Genomic DNA, 14,240 nt, shown 5'->3' on the forward strand with positions numbered 1-14,240 from the left:
TTCTGGCAAGTCGGTCATATTCCGCCAACAGTTTAGCACATTCTGACTCAGGAGTAGTCGCTGTTCCCTGGCATACTTTTTCACCTCATACGGGCCGGATTTAACTTCAAGCGGACGACACTGACTTGGAGATAGAAAGTTGAAGAGTGAGATTTTCGGTTACTTGTGAGTTGGAGAGCCAGGAGACGACCCAGGCAATTTCTGCAATTTCCTTTGTAAAGATACCTTGGGCGAATCTAGATCGTCTTCTCTTTGTGCCTGGGCAGGCGTGGTCGGCATCATCATCACGAATCAAATCTCGTAAGTTTAACAGACGCGACAGCTTAGTTCCAAGATAATACTCGCCAGCGCACAGCAGGAGATCACTAGTTCACATTCCAATTAGTAAACAACCTCAGCGGGATGTGGCGAGATAGCGCAGTGGTATAATCCGCGGCTGCAACACCAATGGGTGCGGGTTCGAGTCCGACCGAGGTCGACTTCCGAATTCCGATACCTAAGTGTTGGAGGTTTACCTAGGCTCCTCCTCGCCACATCATCCGCGTCAGCGGTGTCTTACAAAAGCCTAGAGGTGGGCCGTGCTATAAGTCGGCAGTTACGGAAAATAAAAAGAATATCGGCCTGGTGTAAATGACCAATGACCATAGTAGTCGACAAACACCATGAACACCACAAACCAACCAACCTCAGCGGGAGATCGCGTGTCCCTGCGCACTGTCGATTGTTGTAAATTTGCCAAGTTATCAGTGAACTCGGCATAATCAATGTATTAACTATGATCCAACAATGAGCATTTGATCCTTTGTCATGATCACATTAGTAACCCTCAGTAACCTCACTTGTCACGCGAGGAGAGTTCTCCTCGCGCAGGGCAGGACACACGAGTGTTTTCTAGTTGTTCGGCAACTAATATTTTTTTGAAATGCACAACTGAAACTAGAACTAGAACTACGGAATTTTCAAAATTTGCAACTACAACTAGAACTAGAACTACGGAATTTTCAAAATCCGCAACTACAACTAGAACTAGAACTACGGAATTTTCAAAATCCGCAACTACAACTAGAACTAGAACTACGGAATTTTCAAAATCAGCAACTACAACTAGAACTAGAACTACGGAATTTTCAAAATCCGCAACTGCAACTAGAACTAGAACTACGGAATTTTCAAAATCCGCAACTACAACTAGAACTAGAACTACGGAATTTTCAAAATCCGCAACTACAACTAGAACTAGAACTACGGAATTTTCAAAATCCGCAACTACAACTAGAACTAGAACTACGGAATTTTCAAAATCCGCAACTACAACTAGAACTAGAACTACTCAAAAAACGGTTAGTTAGTTGACCGTCAACTAACCAAATGTTTAGTTTGTACAAGTCTGATCCCATATCGATACGTCGGCTATATCAGGTGGTAATTGTCCGTGGGTGCATGCAACGTCTTTTTCGGAAAGTATTTACACAATTATGGCATAGTTTTACAACTTGAAAAAAACATTTATTTCAAAAGGCCTTTATTTAAAACACTGTTTAAAACATGTTATAAACAAAGTGTTTTAAAACACCGTTTGTTTTAAATGCAACCCTACTTACAAGTCGGTCCAATTCATAGGAAGCGCAATTCACTTTATGTCAGTCGCATCAACGCAGAAATTTCGGGACAGACAGAATCAATGAATAAAATGAAATATAAGGCAATTTCCCTTCCAAAGACATCGTACTTCGCTGCGGTGCATAATGCACTTGAAACTTGATCCTCGTCGTACAGGCGTTCAGGACCTGCGCTCGATAAACCTCGCTCATATTTCTGTTCGCCGAACAATTAATTGGTTGGCCCGTTAGAAGCATAAACAGATACGAAAAGAGTTGGTAACAATTATCGACTGGAATGCGCCTGGCAATACTACAGATGAAGTGACCATATATTTCTCACCTGTTCTTGGAACACAAAAAGAGCTACTGATTTATGGGTTTTCTCAAAGATCCTCAATGACACAGTTTGTAGCTAGCGCCCCGCTCCGGTTTACTTTCGCCCGCAAGGGCGCTTTTGCCACTATGGTATTCATTGATTTAGATTCGTACGTTATACAGATTTTTACCCCGATTTGATCGGAATTAGCAAAAATACGGATTAAATTGTTTGGAAATTCGGTTCGACTTAGAAGTTGCATTGGAAAGCGCCCCCTCGCCTCTGTATAATATATCGTCGAGGTATTAGTCACAGAGTATCATTGGTGCAATTCGCTGGATGTAACTTGTAACGATGTGGCTCAAACAAAAGACCTCTTCTCATGATGTTATGACAATTAGATATTAAAATTATAAACTGACTCATGTCCCCAAATTTTAATCCCCCGTCCCAAATTCCTATCCTGGGTAAGCCAATGAATAGAGGCCCATATGCTAAGCACGTGAAAGCGACAAATGCGATTAATTCTATTTTTAACTACTATGTGAAGGAACATTCTCAAATCAGTACAATTTTTGACGTCACAATGTTCCTCTTAAATTTGCGTTGAATTCTTTTCTGAACGTGTCATGAAATAGCTACATTGTAACTGCCAGTATGTATAACTTACCGATTCTCCTATTCTACTTCTGTTTGACTAACACTCGTAAATGGTCTCACTGTACTCATAGCTTGACTACGTCCCATGAATCAGCGAGACCGTCTCGAAGACTTATGGACCGATGCAGTGGAAACGCGTGGGGTCGGGATTGCTGGTATTTCATTTTCAGCGTGCGCCGCTACAGATATATTTGACTAAATACCAATCAAGTTGAAGGCCAGCTCGCGCGGTATAGGTTGCTGCTAAGATGAAATACAATGTGCAACCAGAATATGTTTAATAGTCAATTTATGATTTCTACTCAAGTGCTTCAAGCCGGCGATGTGTTCAGCATGAAGCGGTGTTTGTTTAGAACAGTGGTTCTTAACCTTGCCCCCAGCGCCCCCCAGGGGGCGCTGGCAATCTTGAAGGGGGCGGAAACGCTCAGGGGGCGATATGGGGGGCGCTGGACTCAGGGGGCGGTATGGGGGGCGCTGGAGAAAAATGGCTTCGCAGTAGATGATGTGGTGATATGACATATCCCTAATGAATATTCAGAGCAAATTAACACCGAAAACTTCGTTACATATAGCCTTCAAAATACATATAGGTTTAATTGTCCATATGCGCCCTAATGACTGATACCGAATGTTCCTGTCATGGCAATCTGAACCCCACAAGACGAATTCCATCTGGCAGGGAAAAATTATATGTCAGTGAAGAAATACCAATCTGAAATCGTGTGCGTCTTTTAGTTTAGTACGACAGGGCGACAGGGATATTCCTGTTGGGCGATATCCCCGTTGAGCGATTCTATATTTTTTGATATTGCAGACAATGGGTCACGAAATAACATCATGCAACGAAGTCATACCAACGGGTTCGCCCGCCCGAATATGTTTAATGATTAGTAACGGGCCCTACAGTTTCCAAGACACCTCACAATGTTCGCTTTAAGTTCTGATGAGTCTGCGCACACTCAACAACTCACTGCGCTGACCCTTGGACAACAGTGCGTAACGACTGAAAAAAGGTAATAACTCCGGATTTGTTGGGCGCAACGTAGATTTTCTGTGCCCAGAGACCGTTTCAGCATTGCGCACGTGCGCAGCTTAGAGGGAACATTGCTACTCACTCAGCTCTACCGGTAAATGTGTTTACGTGAGCACTGAGCAGAGAAAGGATAAAAATTGATCTCAATTTACATGCAATTCCCGATGATATTGACCAATTCAATCATTAATTAGTGAAATTTTTCGCACTTCGCGCGAATAGGCGAGAGTAGCTGCCTTAGTAAATGGACACCTAATGTATAGATACCTAATGGGCTATCAGCAAATAGCGAACAGCCTAATTGGGGTCTGGGATTGAAGTCCCCCGGAAGTTTGGTTTATCACCCGATGGGGGCCCAGGACCAACGTTTTTTTGTTTTTTAGGTGGGGCTGACGAAGTGCTTTTACGGCCCTAGTAACGAATAATTGTACCTGCGGGCACGCCCAAATATGTTTAATTATTAATTACGTGCCCTTTATTTTCCAATACAACAGCTCACTCAGTGCTACTGGTAAATCTAATTACGTGGGCTGAGAGGATAAAAAGTTTATAGCGACTTATATATGTAATTACCGCCTATTCATTCATGCAATATGGAAAATTTTGGTACCTAGGGCGACCAGCCCACACAAACTTTGCTGACCATCAAAATCACGATATGGGGTTCGTGGGGGCAAAGCCCACAGAAGTTCGGTTTATCACGCTATGGGTGCGCAAGGCAATCGTTTTTAGGGGGGTTAACGAAATGCTGTTACGGCCCTCCCTCTTACCCATTGTCTTTATTACATTCCTTACAATCTGAAGTTGCGGGGGGCGCTGGAGCATGATAATTTTTGAAAGGGGGCGCTGGAAGAAAAAAGGTTAAGAACCACTGGTTTAGAATCTTTAGATACTTCTACATCACGAACCAGATATATTATAAGTTAGGTATTTCTTGTTGATTTCCGGAGACCTTATGTTCGACCCCCTCCTTTCACCACAACGTAGTTTCCAGCAGGTATCCCATCTCAGGGCCTACTATATTGAATATAGTAGGCCCTGCCCATCTGCTATGATCATAATGTTTGTTCCATTCCCCTTGTTCGCCTTTTCATGTTAGAGCATTTCCTATAAGTGACCCGCGACACCATGGCGTCCTGATAAATGATTTGAATTTACATAAGAGATGATTGCACGCACATACATGCCTACTTATCAAAAATAGCAAAGAATTTGGAGCGTTCACGACACGATTACATTCTAAATCAATCGGATATGATGCGACATAACATTTCCGATTAAGGCGTTATGATAATACCTGCTGGTCAAACCCTCAGGTTGTTGAGGCAACCGACGTATCCGTGTTGTTAAACAATGCGCATTTGCCGGGTCAAAATTGAAAATAAGTTGTTTCCTCTGCAAATTTGAATATGGATTCCAGTTTTATCACAATATTCAGAATAAAACAGGGGTTGGAAATAAGGGAGCGGCAGAACATGACCCTGAATACGAAAAACGTATTCTTGCGATTCACTCATTTATTCCATTTATATTTTTATTTTCAATAGGCTTTTCGAAGTACAGAACTTCAATATTGCAGCAAACAATATGAGCGTATTGTTTGCTGCAATTTTTTATTTTCACGCACAAATTGACTTTGTTTATAACTTCCAGACTTCGAAAAGTAAGTTCGTATCCACGTGGGTGTTCGGCTTACTATAGAGAATATGGTACAGGAAACTGCAGCTTCCGATGCGTACAAGCTACTATCTCAACCGGACGCGAGTAGAACTGATCACCGCATCCGAGCCTTATTTTCTGTTTGTTATATTGAATGACATCATTCAAGTTACCTAGAAAACGTCTAAAGCAAATGACTCATATATCGCAAACCGCATCGCTACAGATAAATCCTATCCTAATAATGTCACGCCTGCAAGATTATACCACAATATCAGGTTTCATATACTCTCTATGATGCGATCGATTTATAACCCGGCAATGAAATCAATTTCACGCCTTTCGCCTCAAACGACTGGAGTTTTCGGCTGTTTCCATCGATTTAGCAAAGTGCTCTCTAGCATTTATCACTCAAAATCAACGCTTTAGGACACAGGTTCATCGGCAGTGTGCTGTTTAGATTCGTATCTCCGCTTGGTATTTGTCAAAACATTGTGTTAATGATTCGGATAGCGTGCCAACGAAAAGTCACGTGACTAACAATATTGCACACGGCAGCAGGTTAAGGTTCTAACGTGGAGCATAAAAAGGAATTGATTGCAATAAGTTCAAGTACCGCATCCTGCATAAATCTGACTATAGTCGAGTGGTCACGATATTTGAGCCAAAACCCGACCCGGTAGAACTCAACACGATATACAGTAATACACCACCGAAATTACATGGAGGATATAGAACAGAGGAACCATGTTTCCATTGGACCAGTGGTTCTTAACCAGTTTCCCCTGGAACAAAAGGGGTTCCGCGTGATGCTCTCATGGGTTCTCTGGCGGTCAAGACCCGAACTCAACTCATACATCATTTGTAAGTATACGCCCATCTTGGTCAACATTGGTTGCACGTATCATTAGGCATGACCAGATTGTGATTATTGGTGTGGTACGTCGTGTGCAATGGCGTACGCGAGGGTGGTTGGGGCTCGTGATTCAAACCCCGTCCTTCCGAAATGACAATTTAATATCAAATATTATTAGGTTCATTTATAATCAACAATTCGAATCACTTTGTTGTGTTCGACCGAACAACACGATGACACTTTTCAAGGTGAAGCCTCGCATTTATGAAATGGTATAGATAAATGATCAACATAAATCACACTCATTACCAAATAATATTCATGATAATGTTTTTTTTTGTGTGCGAAAATTCTATTTTATTGTATTTTTTCTTTTGACATTCTGTTGATGCACAGTTCATTTTTCGCATCAGTATGATCCATATTATTGTATTAAATGTATAATAGATGTGAATTGTGGAAGATTTTTGTTTGTATGTCTGCGGAGGCTTGCAGATGACCGTACGTGTTCCGCAAGTAGGCGAAAGTTAACGAATCACTCCCATAAACATTGTAGCTCTACTGCGAAATCCCTACACCATGTCACAAGTGAATGGATATCTATTCGTAACCGGCCGTTAGCTATAATGCAGTATGGTATTATAATCGAGTGTATACTTACAACACTAAGGGTTGATGCCGTATTAAATCACCATATATGCATCCATCCATCCATAACATATCCTCTGGTGCTGAGTACTATTCGCACGATTGTACACTGAAAGTTAGACTTCGTGGCAAATTAAATGCCCCTAAAAGGAAGTAGGTGTTCCATCATAAGACTCGATATAGCACATCGGAGATAGCAGTTAACTCAATAAACCCATTCAAGGCAGGAGATAGCGAGTTATCGGCGTCCAATCTCAAACCGCATGAACACTTTATCAAAACCCCGATTTTCGCCTGCATCTGCATATATTTAGCGGAGCTATTTTGTAATCGTTCTATAATTTGACTGCTGTCATTTAGGCGATGACGTTGGAGCTTGCAACGCCGGCAGCTGTGTACGTAACGTTTAATGTTAGATCAGTAATTGTCTGCGTTATAGCGTGTTATAGTCGATGTCATAGCAACAGGAGGGAAATCAGTAGGCTATATTATGTAAGACTAATAGATGGAATGTGTCCAGACCCCGGTGTCTGCGTGGGATTTGGATGATCGCGTCACAAAGAGCATCGCGTTACCGTGCTGACGTTACCCGAACCTTTCTTGAACAATGTGCCTGGTTTCGGGTTATCAGATCTGATTGTTCAATGCCGAAAGGCGTAATTGCTGATGTAGTTTCGAAAGTACCATTGACTTTATGGTTTACTGATGTATTGATCAACGCGTAATTCATATCCCTAGGATACATAACTCCCATAAACTGTTGGAGTGTTGCTTTATACACTTTTGCTGGGATTCAAAGCAATAGTTCTTCGAACCAGGAGAATATATGTGATTTAAAAGATACCATTTCAAAAAAATTCCCAAGTTGTATAATTATGTCATAATTGTGTGAATACTTTCGGAGGACTTGCACTAGCCATAGTCGAGGTATACGATATGGAATGTAGTGGAGCCCAGGAAATCGTCCTCGGTTCAACTGTTATACCACGTAGTTATATATCATGTTCTGATAATGATGTATGACGAGAGGGATGGAAACCTCATATCGACCCGACAATTTCAATTGACATATAGCAATGTTAATCCAATCTGACATCACGATTGAATAGTCGTGACGTCATGGCTAAAGCACATAAACAGTAGAAACATGTTTTAAACAAGGGTAATGTTAAACTTGTCTGATTTATATTGATTTTGATTTTAAATGCAATACTAGATCGCTACGTATCTTTCTGAAAATTACGGCTTCGTCAAAATGAGTAACTTTGTTATTGTATATCGGTGTGGTAAGAGCAAGACGTATTGACGGATAACATGAGCTTGGGGAGCTGGCGTCAAATAGCTCAAATAAAAGGAGCCTGTTCGAAAGAGCTGCCGAACATGACTTCAAAGTATCCTTCACCATGGCAAATATACTAACTAACGATTATATATTACCTCTCCTGAGGGAATTGATAGCGATAAAAAGGTTATTAAATGGTTTAGTTCACTCGATTATGTGATTATTCCCATATATCTATTCGACTGTATAGCACCTTTAAAGTCATGACGCAAAAACAGCATTTATGTTATATGCGCCTCTCAAATAATTTTTAAATATAACAAAAGGGCGCTTTAAGCTGTTCTAATTGATCTAATACCTTTGCGCGTGTCCCACCGTTTCTAAATTAAAACTTATAGCGAGATTCTCCGCTTGTAAAGAAAACAACAGGCGAACCCTAGTGGCAAGCAGCGAATATATCAATGAATATAAGCTGATCGGAAGATGGCGCAATCTCGTGATAACAGTGCCTCATCTATTGGTTTTGACACCTTCGAATGAACTCAGATAAAGGCTGCGCAGCAAATTTCTAATCGAAAGAATTATTATGGCGGTACACGGGCGACTTAAGACAAGGTTTTCATGTGTTCGCCGTGGGTAGTTGCTGATGCATATCATATAGACAGCTGTTCCTAAACTTCTTTGACTTAACGACCGCTTTAACAAGCGGCCACCATCGCCACCATAAAGACTATAGAGGTCATCACTTACATTATTCATACTACTTTTCCGTAGTATTCTAGTATTCAATCGTGCTTACAGATTTGCTGATATTGTTACCAGGCTACCAAATTTACATGTGCGTCACGGAACATTTTCAAAACGTAAATTGGGCCGCTATCGTAGAAAGGGTGGGAAACGCTGGCGTTGATCTGGGGTTGTCAACCCCTGCCACACGTGTCGCTTGTGGCACGCAAATGATTTGACGCATATGATATATTATAACCATGTTTGTTGCTGAAAGTGAAACAGAAAATATTAAAAAGGAATATCATGCGGGACGTGATCCGCTATGATTTTGTTGGCAAGTCGGTATGGTACACCACGGCCGAACGCAGTCAATGGTTGCTTTTAAACAAATATGAACATTTTTTCCCGAATCGTTAGCAGTCTAAACCTATGTAGTAAGGTTAAATTCCTCAGTGTAGCTGAAACTGCCCAAATCTGAGTTTCATGGCCATCTTGCGACCCAAGCCTCACAAATTGAGAGACATGCATTTCTAGCGTTAGTATGCAATATGTTTATACGTGCATGTATGAAACAGAGAAGGTTCAGACAACCAGTTGTACGCTTCTCAGTTCAATGAAACATGATTCATTACAAAAAATCATTGATTCAGTGAGGTTAATGTCATTGAAATTTTTCCCTTATAGTATTTGTAATATACGACTCATACTTATTATGTGCTATGCCTACATCGATAGTTTACAACCTTTTTCGATATGTCATGAGCAAATTTTGAAGCTCACGGAATCCTGGATCATTGAAATTGGCCATTGATTTCACATAAGCAAGCACTGAAAATTGATGTGTGCCCTTATATCAATGTTTAGCCCCTGACCGTAACCGTAACTGCCGCACCCCAAACCCTTCAATTCCAAGGGCAAGGTCTACGACCCAAACTAATATTGTACATCCGCATAAAGTAAAGTAGGGCAGATGTGGTACCGATGAGACACTAGGACCGAAAATACCTAACAAATTCGCTGTGATGATCCCATTATTACAGTACGCGACTTTGTCTGCAATGGCATGCTGGCAGAATCTTTCCTCACATGCAAAAAACTTCGACCTGCGTGAGTTATGGAGTCTGTGACAAATTAATTACGTTTTAGGGGGTGCAAAGTAAATTTGGATCGCCATATACATTTTTCTATAACATCTTCCAGACTAACAAACCCGCAATAATTTTTGATGTGAATTATAGGACTTGTATCAGGGTATATAATGGCATATATTTTTAGAATCAATACCATCCTCGAGGGGACTATTTTCAATTCAATTACAAAGTTTACAAGGAGGGGACCTATGGTACCATAGCCAAATCAAGCAAAATAGTTGGCCAACTAATCACTTAACAACAGAAACACGCCTACATATCTATAGACTGTAAATCATAGTTACCTGTGGTGTTTTATCGCTATTACGAGGTATTTGAATGTTAAAATGTCGATCTTCCGGTAATATGTTGTATGTGTTTGTGGCATTCATTTTGTAAGTTTCGGCAGAAATCAAAACGTGATTTTATCCCAACATTTGAGTTTATATAATCTATTTTATCCTTGTAGGTGGGGACGAAGCATTCTTCATTGACATGCTGTAGCTTAGATCATAGTACACAACAAAACAAGTAGAAAAAATCTGAGTTTTAAGCGTCTGTTTCATAGGTCTCATGGTCGTGTGCCATTGGACCCACCGGGTGGGGACCGATTATGCATTCGAGCAATAAATTTCAAACGTTTATAAATATTTTTTGTAAAGGAGGATATCCATGTAAATGCCCGCGATAGTTAGAGCTTGTATCAAAGTGTTGAGACAGCAAATTTTCCGCTATTCTACGCTGAAGATTTGTAATTTTGGATCCATAGGTACCACATCTACCCTATTTCGAGACCGATTTGATTTATCTTCGGTTTATCACCCTAATGGGGAGGCCAAGACCAATTTTTTTGGGGGGGGGGGGTAGCTGACGAAGGGCTGTTTCGGTCCTGATCGCATGCGATTTTCTAAAATTCACTTCATATAATCCAAACTTATTCATCTCATGTTACATTTTAAAATGTCACTCGTGGTGCGATATTGCTGCGGGTATATATAAAGACGTAATCATTACCGATACATCAATGCCAGAATGGTGTAGATTAGACAAGACCTCCGGCGCGTCCTATTTTCACAGGCAAGTATTATATAATATAACTCAGCATTTCGAAGCTTTAAAATGTCACGACAATGGAAAGTAACACAGAAAATATTCCCAGAGAATTGAATCATTTCGGGAGTCGAACATCATCGGGCGTGAACAACAGCAACAGAACTTGAAAGTTGAAATCATTTAGAAGAGAGCCATGCGCGACGAATGGGGAAATGCGGAAATGAACATGTCGAAATTCCAACAAATTAAACGTACACGAGTTCGTAGAGATGTAAGAGCAACCGGTTTGTAAAAGACGGACTCCGATAATGTTAAACCAGGAATAACGAATGCCATACACGACGTTCATTATTTCCGAAAGCCATATCCATTATGTGTCAATTGTCATCAAATCGCAACTGTATTGCCGTGTGTGCAAATAATTTAACCGGCGGAGAGTGATGGGTAAGTTTCAATTACTCCTTCCGCAATGAGGTACTTTTGACTACATAGATGCGAAGAAACCGTTTAATAGGTTACCTAGTTAGCTACGCCACACTTTGACCGGCATGTGTGTGAAATCTATTGAGCGTTTTGGTTTGCCAAATCGCATCAGTTCAGGTAGGCCTATTTCGTAATATTTACCGTTTTTCTCTGCCGCAGTCCTAGATAATAGTTGAAATACTTCTCTACACCGACATCTACCGGATGTCATTGCAGTAATGCTTTTACGCCATGGGTGAATGTGCTAGCTTTTACACGACTTATAGTGATATTGATATATTGAGAGAGGATCTTTATTTGCATCCAACCGAAATACATAACAAGCAGATTGTAAAATCATGCCTCAAAATAATACAGAGTACATAAGACATAGTACTCGGTATTGGATAGGAATGATCGTTTGTCATAAAACGTCATTAACGTACATTTGAATACGTGGTCACGAGTACCTACCCGATCGTCCCGCTTCCGGTTTGCTTTTAAATATAATGATTGATTGATTTAGATATTCTTGTTTAAAATACTGTAACATGTAACTTACAAATGAAAATACATATATATAAACACTTGAAATGATGATATAAAATATCCTCAAATACCATTTGTAATATACCAACATGTAATCACAAGAAATCGACCATGTAGGATAAGACGCATGTCATTCACGGTCTTCTTGAATTGGCGGGGGTTCCGTTATGGTAACTCTACGTCAAGGACAATGCCAAGGTATAGTAAATAACATTACTACTCGGTGGTAGATTGCCGATGTTCAATATCTGCATGCCTTTTCCCGTTACTTACGCATCTTTTCACACAGCTTGTTTTTCTTACACTCAACGGAGTTTAGTACCGTATTTCTAACATTCTGTAATCTTTGCTGCTGGCCGGTATAATGAAATCTGTCATGTCCGGATGCTGAACAGTAGCAGATTGAAATGACCTCCACCTCAAAGCCCGCCAGGCTGCAGCAAACTTTTGGTGCATTGTTCACACAGAAAAGTACAGTGGTGTATGAGCAGCTGCTATGAAGGTTGCAAGCGTGTTTGGTTCAACTTATCGTTGTGAATCAGCCTTTTCGGACATGAGGTTCATCAAAAACAAGCACAAAACACGCCTCACTAATGCACGCCGGGAACACTGACTCAGAGTTGCAGTGTCATGTTAAATACCAGAGTACAGCGCACTAGTTGATGGCATGCAATGTCAGGTATCCCACTGACTGATATGGAAACAGAGAACATGATGTCCAGTCTAAAGTGTGACATGATTTATTTAAAAATTTGAGGTGACTGTTGTTGTATAATTTATACAAACATGGTGCGAAGAAATTCATGATTTTCTAAAAAATCTTAGTGGCTCGCTAGTTAAAATGAGATGTTTTGATTTAAAAGACTCTTAGAAGTCTTACCGCAATGTGATTCCTGCCCAGTGCTATGAATATCAATGCGGAAATTCAGTCTGGAACGGGGAAACGGTGGGAGTAAATGGTAGCCCATCGCTTGAATCAGTGCAGTACCCAAAAAGTAGCTTTTGGTTGCAAAAAGGTTGGCGACCCCTGCTGTACAGTATGGTGTAAATGGTGTAAAAAAAGCGACACTACAAAGGCCCAGAGGCGGTATGACGTTGAAATCCATATATATCTTCAGCAATTTACCAACAGTACTGACGAACATGACACATACAATACTGTATTGTCGGATAGTCGGTTAGTCCATTAGTTAGTTAGTTAGTCAGGTAGTGAATTGACCAAAGCGTCAGATAGGTAGTATGCTAGTTAAAAGATCAGAGAATATATTGCGGACAAGAGTTGACTTCGAGCTGAACGGTCTCACGAAGCGGATTTGTTGGGGTGCCACATCATCCAATCGATGCGTGTATCAAAGCATGGACCGGAGCCGAATTGGATATCCGGCCGAATTTTTTTCAATTTTGACCGGACCGGATCGGTGCCAGATCAGTACTTTTTCGGATACGGCCGGGCCGGATCGCAGCAGGACATTAAAATTGAAAACCGGATCGGAGACGGACCAGATAATTTGTCGATCCGCTCCGCTCTATTACCTATAGCCAGGGTTGCCATACCACCCTTGCGTACACTGTAGGCAAATTCGATGAGTCAGTAAAAACGGAGCAAATGATTCAGCTCAGAATTTTTCAGAAGAATCTTCAAGAATTTCGTCTTGAATGCGGAGACGATAAAGACTCCGATAGCACAAGGAATTCCATTTCACAATGTTAACTAGGTGAGCTGATACAATAAACTTCCTTTCTCCTTAACTCAGTGGGTCAGAGCACATCCTGGCACTGCGCACAATCATTGACACCTGTCGCTCACGCAAAAAGAATGTTGTGGCCGTCTTCGTTGATTTCGCGAAAGCCTTCGACTCGGTCTCGCGCCCAGCCATGGCAGAGATCCTCAGATTCTACGGAATTCCTGAGGTGATAACGTACGCCATTATGGCCCTCTACACTGACACACGAGCGCGAGTCCGAACAGATGACGGCCCAAGCGGAGATTTCAACACATCGGCTGGTGTGCTTCAAGGTGACACCCTGGCACCATTCCTGTTCGTGGTCATCCTTGACTTCGTCCTACGAACGGCCTTCCCGGATAATACGAACTTCTTTGAATGGCGGCCACGGCAAGGAACGCGCACGCGTACGACTCGCGAGGCAATACACGTAGGTATTCTTGCCTACGCAGACGACCTAGCCTTGCTTGCCCCGAACACCGCATCGGCACAGCGCCTCATTAACAAGCTAGAGGCCGCCGCCGCTCTTGTTGGACTC

General features: G+C 41.4%; 1 long non-coding RNA gene across 1 annotated transcript in view; it reads right to left on the reverse strand.

The window, feature by feature from the left end:
* Positions 1 to 3,733: 3,733 nt before the first annotated feature.
* LOC145437426 (uncharacterized) overlaps positions 3,734 to 14,240 on the reverse strand; it is a 134,546-nt gene continuing 124,039 nt past the window's right edge. The window contains exon 4 of the long non-coding RNA XR_013914661.1: positions 3,734 to 4,220. This is a non-coding gene — a long non-coding RNA (uncharacterized LOC145437426). The remainder of the gene's footprint in view (positions 4,221 to 14,240) is intronic.

This window comes from Botryllus schlosseri, chromosome 4 (genome assembly GCF_051294905.1).
Source record: "Botryllus schlosseri isolate E-star chromosome 4, Bs_hap1, whole genome shotgun sequence".
NCBI lineage: Eukaryota > Metazoa > Chordata > Ascidiacea > Stolidobranchia > Styelidae > Botryllus > Botryllus schlosseri.